Source organism: Eurosta solidaginis, chromosome 5 (genome assembly GCF_040869045.1).
Source record: "Eurosta solidaginis isolate ZX-2024a chromosome 5, ASM4086904v1, whole genome shotgun sequence".
NCBI classification, from domain to species: Eukaryota; Metazoa; Arthropoda; class Insecta; order Diptera; family Tephritidae; genus Eurosta; species Eurosta solidaginis.
In genome coordinates, this window is record NC_090323.1 from 169,268,302 (window position 1) to 169,285,893 (window position 17,592).

Below are 17,592 nucleotides of genomic sequence, written 5' to 3' on the forward strand. Positions count from 1 at the left end.
ATATTTTGACATAGGATAAGTCTATGTCTTTCAATAACCAAACGTTGTGAACCTAGTTTTGGCCAAAAACCTCTTGGTTCTAGCATTATGTTGTTGATTGCAATGAAATAAAATGTATAGTGCAGTTAGGTTTTAGTAAGAAACGGTTCAAAAGTTGCGTTCTGGTGTTGGCGAACTATGTATGTGGAAAACTCAGTAAATCATAAATGAAACTAGGCAATTTTGTTAGTGCCATTTTTATAGATTCTTACTTTTCCCCTTAACCGTGGGCGTGGTTATAGCCCTATTTGGCTCATTTTCAATACCAATTGATTCTGGGTTCAGATAAGTCCTTATACCAAATTTGGTGAAGATATCTCAATATTTGCTCAAGTTATCGTGTTGACGGACGGACGGATATTCCTTAATCAATTTTTTTTTTGATACTGATGATTCTGATATATGGAAGTCTATATCTTATTTCGATACCTTTATACGTGTAAAACCAACCGTTATCCAATCAAAGTTATAATACCCTGTGTACAAGTACAGCTGGGTATAAAAAATATATATATATATATATATTAATGACTAATTGCAAAAGCTTAATATTTAATTCATTATACAGAAATTATATAAAAAATTGTTATTAACATTTTTCAAACAAAATATGAAACTAATAAACTAAATAATTATTTGTATATGGAGCAGCGAACACAAAAATAGCAGTATAAATTTGTATCCAATTTCGAAAATTAATTTTTGTTTTTTTTTTCGACAATTTAAAAAGAAAACTTCCATGAATGTAGTAACTATGCAAACCAAACTGAACCCCGTTTTCGAAAAAAAATTCGAAGAAATTTCACGAAAATTGTGAACTTTTTATTTTCCTGATTTTTCTTAGTATGCAGTTTCGTAGCGCAATCAATTTTGGTCTAACAAAGTACAAGTTATAGGTCTCTTGAACTTTGCTGTGATTTTTTATAATCTTTTTCCGAAGGGTGTTTCAGATTTTGTCTCATACAAAGGGCGCATATCTGAAACACGCTTCAGAAGGAAAATTGACAAAAAGCAATTCAATTTTCGAGAGACTTTTAACTTGAATTATGATGGACAAAAATTAATTGAGCTATAAACTGCATACTCGGAAAAAGTTAAAAAATCGTTAATAAAATTTGGAAAATTTTGTAAAATTTGTTCGAATTTTTTCGAACACGTTTTTGTCATTGCATTTCATTCCACGGCTATACACGTTTGTGACAAGTGTGGACACGATCGCCCGTATTTTTAAATATGTCTATTCCAATAAATTTATTACGCAAGATAGCTTTAATTAATTATTACGTTGTAGGCACGAGTTTCAATTATAGTATTTGAATGGAGTTTTACAGTATTTATACATAATTATAAACACATTTTAGAGTTTGAACAGAGTTACGAAGCGTGTTACACGAGCGCGAGTCGACAACTTACTACCTCCCTCAAATATCGTAGCGTATGTAGGGTTTTACGTTTGCTGTTAGCAGAGTTGTATTTTAACAGTTTTATTTACAAAATTCATAGAATTTGTCTCTTAAATTATCGAAAATAAAAAAATGGAGAATTAAAGTGGCGAAATTTTATGAAAAATTGCCACTGCTATTTTCGTGTGCGCTGCTGTAGATATGCCCGTGAAAGCTTATGATACTTACAAGTTTATGAAGGACAAAACCAAGTGAGAGTTAAATACCGTAAAATATCTTAAAATAGAATTTCGCATATGTATTTACCTGCAATGAAAAGAAGTGAAAGGAATTATTTAGTATAAGAGTTAGACTCAATAGTTTGCTTAATGAATATATAATTGTACAAAAAATTAGATAATAGAATAAGAAAAAGAGATGAGCAAGATGATGAAAATTTTATTTTTTTATAATTATATATTTTATTATTAATATCATCTATTATTTTTTATAATTTATAATTATCACATCAATTAATATTTGCTACATTAATCTTTCATAGACTTCCCAAATACCAGTATCGCAGTCAAGTAATTAATCAAATTACAATGAATTAATTTAATAAGTCAATTTTAAAAAAGACCATTAGAAACTCACACGCTAACAAATCACCTTAACAAAGGAGAAAGTCTTTGAAAGAAAAAGAACAAATTTAAAGTTCAATGATTTTTTCTTATTTTCAAAGGAAATTTAAAACAAATTCAAAAACAAACAAAATAAAATAACATAAACAGCAAAGTAGGAAAATAATAATAAAATCGTGAAAAATATTTTCCTGTTCAATTTTCTCAATTGATTATTTTACCTTTCGCAGCTCAACTGAATAATTGACTATACTTAATAATCAAAACATAGCCAAAATCAAATAAAATTCAATGCTAAGTAAATAAACATTTGTCATAAACAAAAATAAGAAAATTTTCTGGTTTGACTTGCTTCAAGACCAATTCATTGCCGCATCAGAAGCCAAGTGGATTGAAAGTACGCTGAACATTGGATACTGGCAAACAGACTATAGATTGGTAATTAAAGGAATGCTCAAGTAAGCACACCGGAAGAATTTGAGTTGAAAAAAAAAACAAAAAATCAAATTTGTTGCTCTTGAATTTACAAGACATTCAGTAAATTATGTATATTGGAACGATTTTCCGTCATTCCTTGTAAAATTTGGTTTGGAGACAAACCGGTTTCGGCGTTGCGCTACTATCAATGTCGACTTTCGTTCAGAACGAAGTCGTTCCAATATACATCAATCCACCCTGTCGGAAAGTCAACACAACAAAACGACATTGAGTAAAATTGATCGCATTATGGTTAATTCAACGGTTTTTTTTGTTTTGTCAAGAAAGCAAATTTGTTTAGTTATTTCAACAGAAGAAAAACTTTTGGTCTCAAGTTAACAATATCGTGTAAAAATTACAGATTTCCTTCCAATCTAACTGATTTTTATGTTAAAAGAACTGGTTTCATTGGTTATTTCAACAGCGAACAACGTTACCATATTATGCAAATGCATCAGCTAAAAGAGAGGCTTACCCAACGGCCACTGTTATTCCTATGTTGAGAAAAATCTGTTATTTTAACAATTTTCATTGGTTTTCTTAGGGTGACATTGGGCGCTTTCAGGAAACACAAATGTTGAGCAAACGTTGAGTGAAGGCACCGTTAAGTAGTTACGATCCACTCAACCCTAAACGGTTGGAATTTTACGTCAAATTACTGAGCTGAAATATTTTTCGCTACATTTGCTCAACGTGTTTATTTGTCTGTCTGGCAGCTCTTTGACGTTTTAAAGTGTTGCCTATAAATAGTGAAGTGTGAAAATTATTTAAGAAGCCCTTTTCCTTAGAATGTAAGGATAGGTTTTTCATTTGACTGGTTGCTCAACTCGACGTTCATAAAACAAAATTTCTATCACTTAATTGACGAAAACATGTTTGCAACGTATCAAAAAAATTTGTGGTTCTGAAAGCGCCCATTTATAATTGTTAGTTAACAGAGCAGAGTTAGGCCTACCACACCAAAAATGCTGGGTTTAAAAAAATTCAGAATTAATTTTTTAATTTTTTTTGACAGAGCTGTTCCTTACATCCGACAAACTTTTTTTTGTTGATTTGACTGCTGGAACATTCAATTCACAATCAACAATTTGTGCGAAAGCTTACGATTTCTTCTCGAACACAAGCGAGATTTTCGCGGCCCGAGAAATCGAGAACTCGACTTCTCGCGAGATTCTCGTGTTTCGAAGTACTCGTAAATCTCGCGAGCTTCTCGACATAAACGGTATTGCTGTATGGACAGTATTTATACACTTGGCTATTTTTTACTTGTGAATTTTTTTTATTATATTGCTTTTCAATAACATTTAACTCAAAACATATTTATCTATAATATAAAAATAAGTCGGGTTTTCCTTCCTGACGCTATAACTCTATAACCGACGAACCGATTTCCACAGTTTTGCATTCGTCGGAAAGGTCTCGGGCTCCGTGAGGTTTATAGCAAAGAAAATTCAGGATCGACGCACAGGGTCTCGAGATATAGACCAAAACGTGGAACCGGGTACCCATAGAATGTGTTTATAAAATATGGATATGAAATGAAAGCTGTTGATGAGTGCTTTAGTAGAAGGTAATTTCCATACCCCTGGGTGACTAGGGTCTCGAGATATAGGCCAAAACGTGGACCCGAGTACCCCTGGAATGTGTTTATAGAATATGGATATCAAATGAAAGCTGTTGATGAGTGCTTTAGTAGAAGGTGATTTCCATACCCTTGGGTGACTAGGGTCTCGAGATATAGCCCAAACCGGGACCCGGGTACCCCTAGAATGTGTTTATAGAATATGGATATCAAATGAAAGCTGTTGATGAGTACTTTAGTAGAAGGTAATTTCCATACCCCTGGGTGACTAGGGTCTCGAGATATAGGCCAAAACATGGACCCAGATACACCTAGAATGTGTTTTTACATTATGGGTATCAAATTGAAGCTGTTGATGTGTGCTTTAGTACAGAGTAAGTTTTACACCGCTGGGTGACTAGGGTCTCGAGATATAGGCCAAAACATGGGCCCGGATACCCCTAGAATGTGTGTGTATTATGGATATCAAATGAATGTTTCTGAGAGCTTTAAAGTAATTTTCATTGTGATATTCGATTTAGTCGCATCGACCTGGCAAAACTGATAAATATGCATCCGAAGCCGAAATAAAGACATGAATTAATAATACCCACACGTCCTATTCCATTTGCTTGAGATTTGGTTTATAAATTTGCCTATATTAGTATTTACGATGCTTTTTTCCGGGAAGTAGACCAGAGACGGACTGGGACTGGGATTAGGACTACGACTAGGACTGAGACTGAGACTCAGAGTGGGACTGGGACTGAGACACGGAATGGGACTTGAACAAAATACATACCACCCTCTGGGACTGGCAATAAGATATGAAGAAGAATGAGAAAAACTTGAGAGAAGAGAAAAGAGAGAAGAGAAAAGAGAGAAGTAGACTGAGAAAGAGATAGAATGAGACGAAGATGGAGGTAGATGAAGCGAAAAATGCGGAGGGAGGAGTGAATACAAAGATTAGGAAAAAGTGTAGAGGGGCGAGGGCAGAGTTAGACGGAAAAAGCTTATTAAAATGTATGCAGATAGACCAAATTTAGAGCAGAACAATGTCTGCTGGGTCTGATAGTTAAGTTACATTTGTTCGCAAACTAATTATGTGATCTATTGTATGTTGCCATAAAACCAGATTAAATACGGAAAAGCACACATATTCCACTTATTAAGTTATATTTGTCCGCAAACTAATTATGTGATCTATTGTGGACTGCCAAAAAACCAGATTAAATACGGAAAAGCACACATATTCCACTTATTAAGTTATATTTGTTCGCAAACTAATTATGTGATCTATTGTGTACTGCCATAAAACCAGATTAAATACGGAAAAGCACACATATTCCACTTATTAAGTTATATCTGTCCGCAAACTAATTGTGTGATCTATTGTGTACTGCCATAAAACCAGATTAAATACGGAAAAGCACACATATTCCACTTATTAAGTTATATTTGTCCGCAAACTAATTATGTGATCTATTGTATACTGCCATACAATCAGACTAAATACGGAAAAGCACACAAACCCCACTTATTAAGTTATATTTGTTCCCAAACTAATTATGTGATCTATTGTATATTGCCATAAAACCAGATTAAATACGGAAAAGCACACATACCCACTTATTAAGTTATATTTGTCCGCAAATTAATTATGTGATCTATTGTGTACTGCTATAAAACCAGATTAAATACGGAAAAGCACACATATTCCACTTATTAAGTTATATCTGTCCGCAAACTAATTGTGTGATCTATTGTGTACTGCCATAAAACCAGATTAAATACGGAAAAGCACACATATTCCACTTATTAAGTTATATTTGTCCGCAAACTAATTATGTGATCTATTGTATACTGCCATACAATCAGACTAAATACGGAAAAGCACACAAACCCCACTTATTAAGTTATATTTGTTCCCAAACTAATTATGTGATCTATTGTATATTGCCATAAAACCAGATTAAATACGGAAAAGCACACATATTCCACTTATTAAGTTATATTTGTCCGCAAACTAATTATGTGATCTATTGTGTACTGACATAAAACCAGATTAAATACGGAAAAGCACACATACCCCACTTATTAAGTTATATTTGTTCGCAAACTAATTATGTGATCTATTGTATACTGCCATACAATCAGATTAAATACGGAAAAGCACACATACCCCACTTATTAAGTTATATTTGTCCGCAAACTAATTATGTGATATATTGTATACTGCCATACAATCAGATTAAATACGGAAAAGCACACATACCCCACTTATTAAGTTATATTTGTTCCCAAACTAATTATGTGATCTATTGTATATTGCCATAAAACCAGATTAAATACGGAAAAGCACACATACCCACTTATTAAGTTATATTTGTCCGCAAACTAATTATGTGATCTATTGTGTACTGCCATAAAACCAGATTAAATACGGAAAAGCACACATACCCCACTTATCTATAATATAAAAATAAGTGGTCCTGACGCTATAACTCGAGAACTCACAAATCGATTTCCACGGTTTTGCATTCGTTGGAAAGGTTTCGGGCTCCGTGAGGTTTATAGCATAGACAATTCAGGATCGACGCAGAGGGTCCCGAGATATAGGCCAAAACGTGGACCTGGGTACTCCTTGAATGTGTTTATAGAATATGGATATCAAATGAAAGCTGTTGATGAATGCTTTAGTAAAGGGTAATTTTCATACCCCTGGGTGACTAGGGTCTCAAGATATAGGCCAAAACGTGGACCTGGGTACTCCATGAATGTGTTTATAGAATATGGATAACAAATGAAAGCTGTTGATGAGTGCTTTAGTTGAGGGTAATTTTCATACCCCTGGGTGACTAGAGTCTCGAGATATAGGCCAAGACATGGGCCCGTGAACGCCTAGATAGTGTTTTTACATTATGGGTATCAAATTGAAGCTGTTGATGAGTGCTTTAGTACAGGTTAGTTTTCATACCTATTGGTGTCTAGGGTCTCGAGATATAGGCCAAAACGTGGATCAGGGTAACACTAGGATGTGTTTTTACATTATGGATATCAAATTGAAGCTGTGGCTGTATGCTTTAGTACAGAGAAAGTTTTATGCCGCTGGGTGACTAGGGTCTGGAGATATCGGCCTAAACGTGGACCCGGATACACCTAGAATGTGTTTTTACATTATGGGTATCAAGTTTAAGCTGTTGATGTGTGCTTTAGTACAGAGTAAGTTTTACACCGCTGGGTGACTAGGTTCTCGAGATATAGGCCAAAAAATGGACCCGGATACCCCTAGAATGTGTGTGTATTATGGATATCAAATGAAAGCTGTTGCTGAGAGTTTTAAAGTAATGATATGATGAAAGATATGAGTTAGTAATACCCACATACCTTTTTACATACGTCCTATTCGATTTTCCTGAAATTTTGGTATATAAATTTGCCTATATTAGTATTTACGATGCTTTTTTCCGGGAAGTAAACCAGAGACGGACTGGGACTGAGATTAGGACTAGGACTGTGACTGAGACTGAGACACAGAGTGGGACTGGAACAAAATACATAACACTCTGGGACTGGCAATAAGATATGAAGAAGAATGAGATAAACTTGAGAGAAGAGAAAAGAGAGAAGGAGAAGCAGACTGAGAAAGAGATAGAATGAGACGAAGATGGAGATAGATGAAGCGAAAAATACGGAGGGAGGAGTGAATACAAAATGTATGCAGATAGACCAAATGTAGGGCAGAACAACGTCTGCCGGGTCTGCTAGTTATACATATAATTTTATTCACAATATTTTATTTTTTTAACGAGACATCGAGAACACGGCTTCTCACGAGATTCTCGAATCTCGAAATACTAGTAATGCTCGCGAGCTTCTCGACTTTCAATTCAGTCGCCGCATTGGCAATATTCTATACATTTCGGGGTTTTTTACTTGCGGTTTTGTGGAAATTTTCCCTTGTGCTCCAGAAGAAATCGTAAGCTCTATATAAAACAGCCAATGAATCGATTAAATTGAATGGCGAGAAGCTCGCGAGCCTTACGAGCCTTACGAGTAATTCGAAATTTGAGAATCTCGCGAGAAGGCGAGGCTCGCGAGAAATCGTGCGCTATAGTGCGAAGTTGATTTCACAGCTATTTGCGATGGATTCATGTTGACAGAAATATCGGTTGAACTGACCCGTACCATAATTCGGTTGATTTTACCAGCTTTTTTCTTTCAGTGCACAGATTTAAAGACGATTTCAAAATAATGAGGCAATCTGGCAAAAAAAAAAATAGCAAACATTTTTAGCAAGACCACACGATCGACTTACGTGTGCTATCGGCTGTTGTATGAATGAGTTTTTTTTTACATTTTTGAAATAAATTAGAAAGATTTATACTTGTATGATTATAAACATCTTGAACTGAATTTTTATTGAGTAAATATTCATAAGTTAAAAGTTTACGTTATGAACTTAACTTCAGTCTGTTTACTAAACAAACTTAATACTTCAAGAAGGTAACGAAGTGCCTATAAAATTCTAACTTATCTCAACTTGCATATCGACTGCTGCCGTTTCAAAAACAAATTTCACTCAAACGATAGAATCTGTCGAACTATTCGTAAAACTGACAATTCATTATGGATGTAATGAGTAGTCGTAGCTACTATTTCACATATTTTCTTAATCCGATTCGGCATTTCAAAGCTATTGCGATTTTAAACAGAATTTCATTGAATAATGACTTATTTCAGAATAACGCCTATCTCAGACTTTGTTTCAAAAACGCCATATCTCAGGACAAATTCAATACAGAAAAGTCGTACACATATGTATGTATATACGAAGCCCAAAATCAAAGGGCATGAATAATCAAAAATAACAACCGCAAACTTAAAAAAAAGTCATTTTTTTGATAAAACAGGTCAAGTTTGACCCGGAGAAGGTCTCCGGAGAAGGTTATACTTTCATGTCGTTCTTAATACAGCTTTTGGAATAACTTTTTGTTCCTCGTCAGCGATGGCTTAGAGAAGGGTGATGAGGGGCACGCCACAGGATTGTGTTCTTTCTTCACTGCTTTAGGTTGTCGCAATAAACCACTTGCTTCAGAACCGTGAGCAATTCTTGTCACGGGAACATTTCTAAATACACGGAGAGGCATTTTACAGTCCGGTGTCCCCCAGAAATTTTACAGGGTTACCTGGTTGTCAAATCATGGGAATCAGCTATCAACCCTAGCAAAACTGATCTCGTTTTGATTACTCGGAGGTACAATATTCCTAAATGTAGACCTCTTTTAATTTGGGGGAGTTACCGCTGGCGCTGACTTGCGATTATTCTTGACTGCAAGCTGTCATGAAAACTTAATTTGGATAACAGTGCTAGGAAGGATTTGGTTGGTTCGTGTGGTACATTGGCTATACGATATGCTGGTGAAGCCGATTTTCTTGGCATTCAGGTTTGGTGGAAAGAACTAGACGCTTCTTCCACGGTCAAAATGTTGGACGCAGTGCAACGATTGGCCATAGTTGGGAAAAGGGTGGCCCTTCGTACAGCACCTGCACTGGACTTAAAAGCGATACTGAAGCTTGTAAATTAAGGGCATTCCAGCAAACTGCTCGACTTCATCCCTTACAGGAAATATTCACCCAAGACATGAATTGAGTGAGGAATTAATATGGGACTGCAGTCTGTTGAACCTGTTTTCGTATGATCCAGGCTGGACGGAAGGGTTAGGGGTGAAGTATTTTTCCATGAGCTCGGTGTCACCCAGAAATAAAGCTGCCGCAATGCAGTGTCTTCCGAAGTTCGCCGTATAAAAGTTGCGCTAGATGGGATGCTAACCGCCGCTGTAACTGCAAATTTAATATCTACTGAGATACTCAGGCGCCTATCAAAGCTCTAAGCTCTGCTCCCATTAGGTTGAGGCTTTGAGGGATTGATATAAATTATCTGGGTGCCAGGGCATAGTGATATAACTGGTATCTGACGAGCTGATCTATGGTTTACAAAAGCTCATTTATCCATGAAGTGTTAACAGGGCACTATTGAATACCTAGAAACCTGGGCACCCAACAGACATCTGATTGATGAGCCAACACCGCCTAGGGGCTTAAGGACTCATCTCCGTAAACACTATGAGGAAATACGGCACCTGGGAACTCAGCCGTATGAAGCAAAAAACACAAGCAGGTCCTCAGTGAACTCCTCAAACAGGCGTCGGACCTTTATGTCAGCAATTGCCCGGTGAATCCAGTACTCAAAGAACAGTACCCAAAACTTGCGGAAGAGGAACGCATACTCCCCAGGGAAATGCGAGTCACTCTAGCTCAACTTCGTGTTCTGGATACTGTAACAGGCTAAACTCTTACCTATCCAGAATGAACCACGACATACAAAATGTATGCCCCTGTCCCAAATGACACAAACCATCTCTTTAATTGCAATGTGGAACCAACGCCTCTAACACCCCTTCCATTATGGTCCACTCCTGTTGAAACAGCAAGTTTCCTTTGACTCCCGTTAGGGGATATTGATGGCAAATTGTGATCGGTCGCACCTATTAGGTGGGGCGAAGCACTGCTACAACAACAACAACAACAACAGGGCACTATCCAATGTCAGTCCATGAGGCACGCTAAATAACTGGAATCCAGTTTCACGGTTAGAGAATGTTGTACCACAACGAAAAATTGTCCAAGTGAGCTGTTTCTTAACTTGACAGCTGCCACCCAACCTAGCAATTATATGCGCACTTTAGGAACATGGATTTGCAACTACACTTCAGTGAGAGTTCAACGATAATGAGTTTCGTCACAGCCTGATGTTAACTTATATAGTTAGTATCGTAAGAATAAACGTAACAAAGTAAAATTAAAATAATTCACGCATTTCATCACCTAACGATTTTCGAAATACTTACTTACTTACTTAATTGGCGCTTAACCGTCTAAACGGTTATGGCCGTCCAACAAGGCGCGCCAGTCGCTCCTTCGCTCCGCCAACCGGCGCCAATTGGTCACACCAAGGGAGTTTAAATCGTTTTCCACCTGGTCCTTCCAACGGAGTGGGGGCCGCCCTCTACCTCTGCTTCCATAGGCGGGTTCCGATAGAAACCCCTTCTTGGCCGGAGCATCATCTTTCATTCGCATAACATGGCCTAGCCAGCGCAGCCGCTGCGTTTTAATTCGCTGGACTATGCTGATGTCTGCGTATAGCTCGTACAGCTCATCATTAAATCTCCTTCGGTACTCGCCATCGCCAACGAGAGGTTCATAAATCTTTCGAAGAACTTTTCTCTCGAACTCTCCCAAAGCCGCTTCAACTGCTGCTTCTGCTCCATATAGCAGGACGGGTACGATAAGTGACTTGTAGAGTATGATTTTCGTTCGCCGAGAGAGGACTTTACTTTTCAATTGCCTACCTAGTCCAAAGTAGCATTTATTGGCAAGATTGATTGATGATGAAATAAACGAAGTCTTTTACTATTTCGAAATTATGGCTGCCAACAGTATCGTGGTTGCCAAGGCGCGTATGCGCTGACTCTTTGCTGGATGACAGCAGGTACTTCGTTTTGTCCGCATTCACCATCAAACCCATCTTTACCGCTTCTTTTTCCAGTTTGGAGTAAGCAGAACTAAAATCGCGGGTGTTTAGGCCGATGATATCAATGTCATCAGGATATGCCAGTAATTGCACGCTTTTATAGTATATTGTTCCAGTGCGGTTAAGTTCTGCAGCTAGTATAATTTTCTCCAACATCAAATTAAAGAAATCGCACGATAGGGGGTCACCCTGTCTGAAACCTCGTTTAGTTTCAAACGGCTCGGAGAGGTCCTTCCCAATTCTGGCTGAGCTGATGGTGTTGCTCAACGTCATTTTGCACAGCCGTATAAGTTTTGCGGGGAAACCAAATTTAGACATAGCGGCATATAGGCAGCTCCTTTTCGTGCTGTCGAAGGCGGCTGTAAGGTCGACGAAGAGGTGATGTGTGTCGATTCTCTTTTCACGGGTTTTTTCCAAGATTTGGCGCCGGTTCACGGTGGGCTTCAATCTTTCGCACAATACACTTGAAAGGACCTTATATGCGATATTAAGAAGGCTGATTCCACGATAGTTGGTGCATTTTTCAGTATCCCCCTTCTTGTGGACTGGGCAAAGAACGCTTAGATTCCAACCGTCGGGCCGCCCATATTTGGCTAAGAAGCTGCTGCATGCGCCTTACCACTCACGCCTTTCTGCTTCTGCTTTTTTCTTGGCAGCCTGTTGTGATTGAAGCTTTTCGACGTCTAGCTTTCCTTGTGTTTTTTGTTCCTTGGTTTTAGCCGCGTTGAGGCGGGTGCGTATTTTGGCTGCAACGAGATAATAGTCCGAGTCTATGTTAGGTCCTCGGATCGTGCGCACATCTAAAACACTGGAGGCATGCCGTCCGTCTATCACAACGTGATCGATCTGATTGCGAGTATTTCGATCAGGCCATGTAGCTTGATGTATCTTTTTATGCATGAACCTCGTGCTGGATATGACCATGTTTCGAGCACCGGCAAAGTCAATCAGCCTCAGTCCGTTAGGAGAAGTTTCATTGTGTAGGCTGAACTTTCCCACTGTAGGGCCAAAAACACCTTCATTGCCCACCCTGGCGTTAAAGTCGCCAAGCACGACCTTTATATCATGACTGGGGAAGCGCTCGTATGTGCGTTCTAATTGTTCATAAAGTGTCTTTCACCTCATCGTCTTTCTCCTCTGTCGGCGCATGGGCGCAGATGAATGATAAATTTAAAAATTTTTGCTTTTATTCGGATAGCGGCGAGACGCTCGTCCACAGGCGTGAACGCCAGCACTTGGCGACAAAGTCTTTCTCCCACCACGAATCCGACGCCGAAACTGCGCTTATTCGTATGGCCACTCCAATAGATGTCACAATTTTTGATCTTCTTTCTTCCTTGCTTCGTCCAACGCATTTCTTGGATGGCGGTGATGTCAGATTTTGCTTTGACGAGGACATCAACCAGCCGGGCATCTGCACCAATCCCATTCAGGGAGCCGACGTTCCAGTTGCATGCCCTCAATTCATTGTCCTTCAAACGTTTGCCATGGTCGTCGTCAATAGAGAGTGTATTTATCCGAGGCTTGTTGTTATATTTCATTGGAGTATGGTTTTACGTGGCGGGTCCCAAGCCCAGCGCACAACCCGCTCAGCGGGGGTGTAAATATTACTTGCATTTTCGAAATAGCTTTATTTAATTTCTTAATTATAGCATTGCTAGTATTTTAACCGTTAGTGAGCTAAAAGAAAGCTAATGAATTCTTAACCAAAGTTATGAAAACTTATTTTTGTTTCTATATGATCTTACTTAAGTTTCTAACTTTTCACAGAATAAGGGTCATACTACCTATACTATCTTAAAGTCATAAGTTCGTTTGAAGCTTATTATTGACATGAAACATGAAAACTTTCAAGTTTCTTTGCAACACAGTACAGCTTTTTGTTGTTGGTAGCGCTCAAATATGCGTTCGTAAACTTTTGTGAACTCTACGCACCACTCTCAAATTTCTAAGTAAAAGTTTAAGACTTCCTACTTTCATGGGATTTATTATTTTCATTATTTTGCTTTTGTTGCATAGCTACATACGCGAAGAGAAAAATAGCAGTAGCAATTATCAATTTTCGGCAATAAAGTTCTTCTTTTTTGTTTTTCATATTTGAATGCAAAACTTTTATAAATTTTGTAACTGAAACAGTTTGCATACCAATCTGAAATAGGTTTTCGAGAAAATTCGAAAATCTGAAAATATTTTACGAAAATTTCGCACTTTTTACATACATATATACAATTTTTTGAATTTTTTTTTTTCGAGTATGCAAATTTGTAGTTGAATCAATTTTGCGTAACAAATTTCATGTTATATCTCTCCAAACTTGCTTGATTTTTGACAAATTTTTCTGAAGGGTGTTTCACATTATATTTCATACAGAAAAGAGCTTTTACACTTTGTATACAACAAAACTAAAACAACCTTGAAAAAAAACATTGTCAAAAATATATTCGAATATTGAGACCTATAGCTTGTACTTTATTAGACTAAAATTGATAATCAAAAAAATTCAGAATCAAAAAAATTTTCTCGAATTTATTCGAAAACGTGTTTGATATTAGCTTGTACACTTTCATCAACAAACTTCATAGAAGCTTCTTCTTAAAATATAGAAATAAAAAATAACAATTCAAATGACGACATTCGATAAAAATTACCACTGCTATTTTTCTTTTCGCTGCTGTATTCACAAACATGCCTAGTGCTTCCAACAACGTCAAGTCAAAAGATCGTACGAGGTCAAGATTACAATATTTTTTGTGCGCTGGTTACATCCCATTCAACTCCTGCACATACATACGTTTTTACTCTATTACACCATGAATAATTATGCAGCGCACTGCGTAACTAACAATTTCATAGCAACGTAAATTCATATTCACATACTACAAGGTATTACATATATGTAAATAACAAATTATGATACAGGTGATGAAAACCATTGATGAGTGCAATGCTTGAAAAGTTGTTGGTAAACTTGATTTGTTTGGTTTAACGTTTTACCATGAGACACTGAAACTATTTAAGAGTATCCAGCCTACTACATGATGTAATTACTATAAATTTTCTTCGTGTTTTTCTTCTTGATAAAATTGTTCGATAAGGCAGCATTAGAAACTGGAGAAACTCGATTGACAGGCTATTCAAAGGAAAAGCGTTGAAAATTGTATAAATTAAATCATAATTTTTTTTATTTATTTAGCGTTTTACTATTAATGATGATTAAATAGCAGGACGTTTCGATTCATTCATCTTTATATATGGTTTGGTATTTTCCTTTTTTTTGGCTGATTGATTTCATACCGGGCTATGCAGTTTTAATGAAAATGTGTCTGTGTCTTCTTTCCCATGCTAATTGACACGCCTAAAATGGTGTAGAGTTTCTTAAACATTTAATCTAACACTTCATTAGGTGTTTGTGCCACTTTGTTTGAGTGCGGTAAACAACATTCCTGACTGCAATTTGAAGGGAGTTGAAAGAGCTTATTCTACAAAGTTTATTATAAATAAAATCGTTTCTACTTATGCACTCAAAAAAGGTAAGTTCGCGAACCTTGTACTTAAGAGCCAATATTTAAAGCTAAAAATTTCTAAATCAAAATCCATCCAATTTTTTTCCAAACTTTTACTATCAACTTCATCATGCCCCACGCAATGACAACAAATATTGCCTCTATAACTCAAGCGCGTTCTGCAATTTTTATTGTTCCTGCAGGAGTTCGAGTCGATTTTCAAATATTTCGTCATCCGGCTGATTTTCTGGAAGAATTTTCGAGCATAACACGTTCATATTACGCTATTGTCTGAATTTTGAGAATTTTTAACTACGATAATGAAATGGTAGTTAGAAAACTGATTATAGTAAACCTATCAACAAACTTTTCTATGGTGCTTGGAATTGCGTCCATTTAAAAAATTAAAAATTTCCAAAACATAATTCTTGCTTTTCCAGCATTAGACAGATTGTATAACTGACAACTAACCCAGTTAATGTCGCAACCCAGCGGGTTAGGAGGCTTAGAATATATCAGCGGCAGGTATGCCTGTCGTAAGAGGCGACTAAAATACCAAATTGATTCAAGGGGTTGTGTAGCGCAACCCTTTCAAGGGCTTGCCAGCGCAATATACAGCTTCTTTAACCCAATGGTCAACCCCACCCACCCGTGGCAAATCCTGTTTCTGGCAACCCCAAGATACTCCCGGATCTAGGGGTTTTATGTGGTCATACTTAATCTTTCCCGAGATGGTCCGGCTAGTACCTCAATGATGTTTGTTACCGGAACCTGCCAGATCTGCATTCGGCAAAGGACCCAAAGCCTTCGGGGAGTTTCCTTATCGCTACAACAACAGTTTATGTCAAAAAATGTCGATGAGAAATTGCCTTGTTGTTTAGGATAATGATTTTACCTTACTGATTGCGAGGTTTGAAATATGGATTAAGCCGAGGAAGGGTTTAAAACACCAACTAAACCGTGCACTGTAAGATTTCAATGCCGACAAGAAAATAAATAAATAAATGCAAGGCGCGATAACCTCAGAAGACATTTTAGGCCGAGTTTCTCTTCCGATTTTCGTCGTGCTCCTTTTTCAATTTTTCCTGCAAATTGGCGGGACGGGACCTATATGTCTTATGTCGACTCCGAAAGGCATCTGCAAGACAGATCAGTTTTCACTGAGAAGCTTTCCATGGCAGAAATATGTACACTCGGAGTGCTTGCCAAATCACTTCCGATAGGCGACCTGCTTAGGAAAACTTCCTTCTAGTTGAAAAAAAAATTTGTTTCTAAAAATTTGATGTTACCTTGCCCGGGGCGTCATCTCAGGATCTTCGGTCTATTGTCTAAGACGCACCATTAAGCTCGAATTTTGCCGGTCTCATTTATATTCGACAAACTGTATGTATATCTTCTTCCTCTATGTTATGTACGTCACTTAACAATGATCTGCACCCACAATTGTTTTTACAACAGCTTCACTTCCTTTTCTCACGATTCTGCTGTGGTGGTAATTGCATTCAATTTTTTATAATTTGTTGTAGTAAATCTCGTATTGCATATAATTGATTAAAAGTATTGGAAGTAAAACGTCATGGCTCGGCATGTTTGGCTAGTGGCATTGTTGATATAACTGTTTTTATTCTATTTTTTCCAAAGTGGGGAAAAAACTTAAAGCACTCAGACAAGAAACTTCAAATTTAAAATGTCATCTAATTATATATTGTAACGAATTTGGGAAAATTCCGCTTATTCCAAACTTCTGCTAACGTTCGAATCGCTAAACTGTTGAATAAATAACTCCAATATTCAATAATGGAAAATGGTCTTTATTAGACTACTTTGAAAGTACTTCACAATAACACTTATACTTCACAACCAATAGCGTGTTCAAATCAAAACTGATTACTGACTACTCAGCTTGTGCTGCTTTTATTATACTCTCTGTTGCCTTGTCCGCATATTTCTCCAAATGTCTAGACGTTTCTTCTTCTAGAATCTCCTGCTTGGTAACCAGCTATATGCTTGTGTATTTGTAGTTTAAAGCCTCTCGCATAGCCATATGCGTGTGTATATGTGAGTATTACTTCGGCTGATGATTACATGTGTTTATCTCTCCGTTGCCTTGTATGCATGTAGATGATGATTGATTTGTTTACGTACATACGAGTGGCTGCTTAGTATCGGCTTAGTGATGACAGTATCGCTTAGTGATACTAATATTCGTCACAATATTAATGAGTGAATCGTCCTATTCCAGAGATGCAGGAACTTATGCATCTCGCCAAGAGGCTGAAGAAAGTATTATCTCAGAGTGCATACATCATCCGCAGCGCACAAAAGGATCTGTTTCTAGGAAATCTTGCATTTATGGAGTCATTACGGAGCCATGTGCGTGCCATAATGTAAA

General features: G+C 37.2%; 1 protein-coding gene across 11 annotated transcripts in view; it reads right to left on the minus strand.

The window, feature by feature from the left end:
* Abl (tyrosine-protein kinase Abl) overlaps positions 1–17,592 on the minus strand; it is a 307,213-nt gene that overhangs the window by 85,590 nt on the left and 204,031 nt on the right. The window contains exon 1 of one of the 11 annotated variants that reach the window (XM_067757027.1): positions 1,671–1,721. The exons of the other annotated variants lie outside the window; for them this stretch is intronic. The gene's annotated coding sequence lies outside the window, so the exon portion shown is untranslated. Of the gene's footprint in view, positions 1–1,670; positions 1,722–17,592 lie in introns of those variants that run through there. 11 annotated transcript variants of the gene reach the window in all.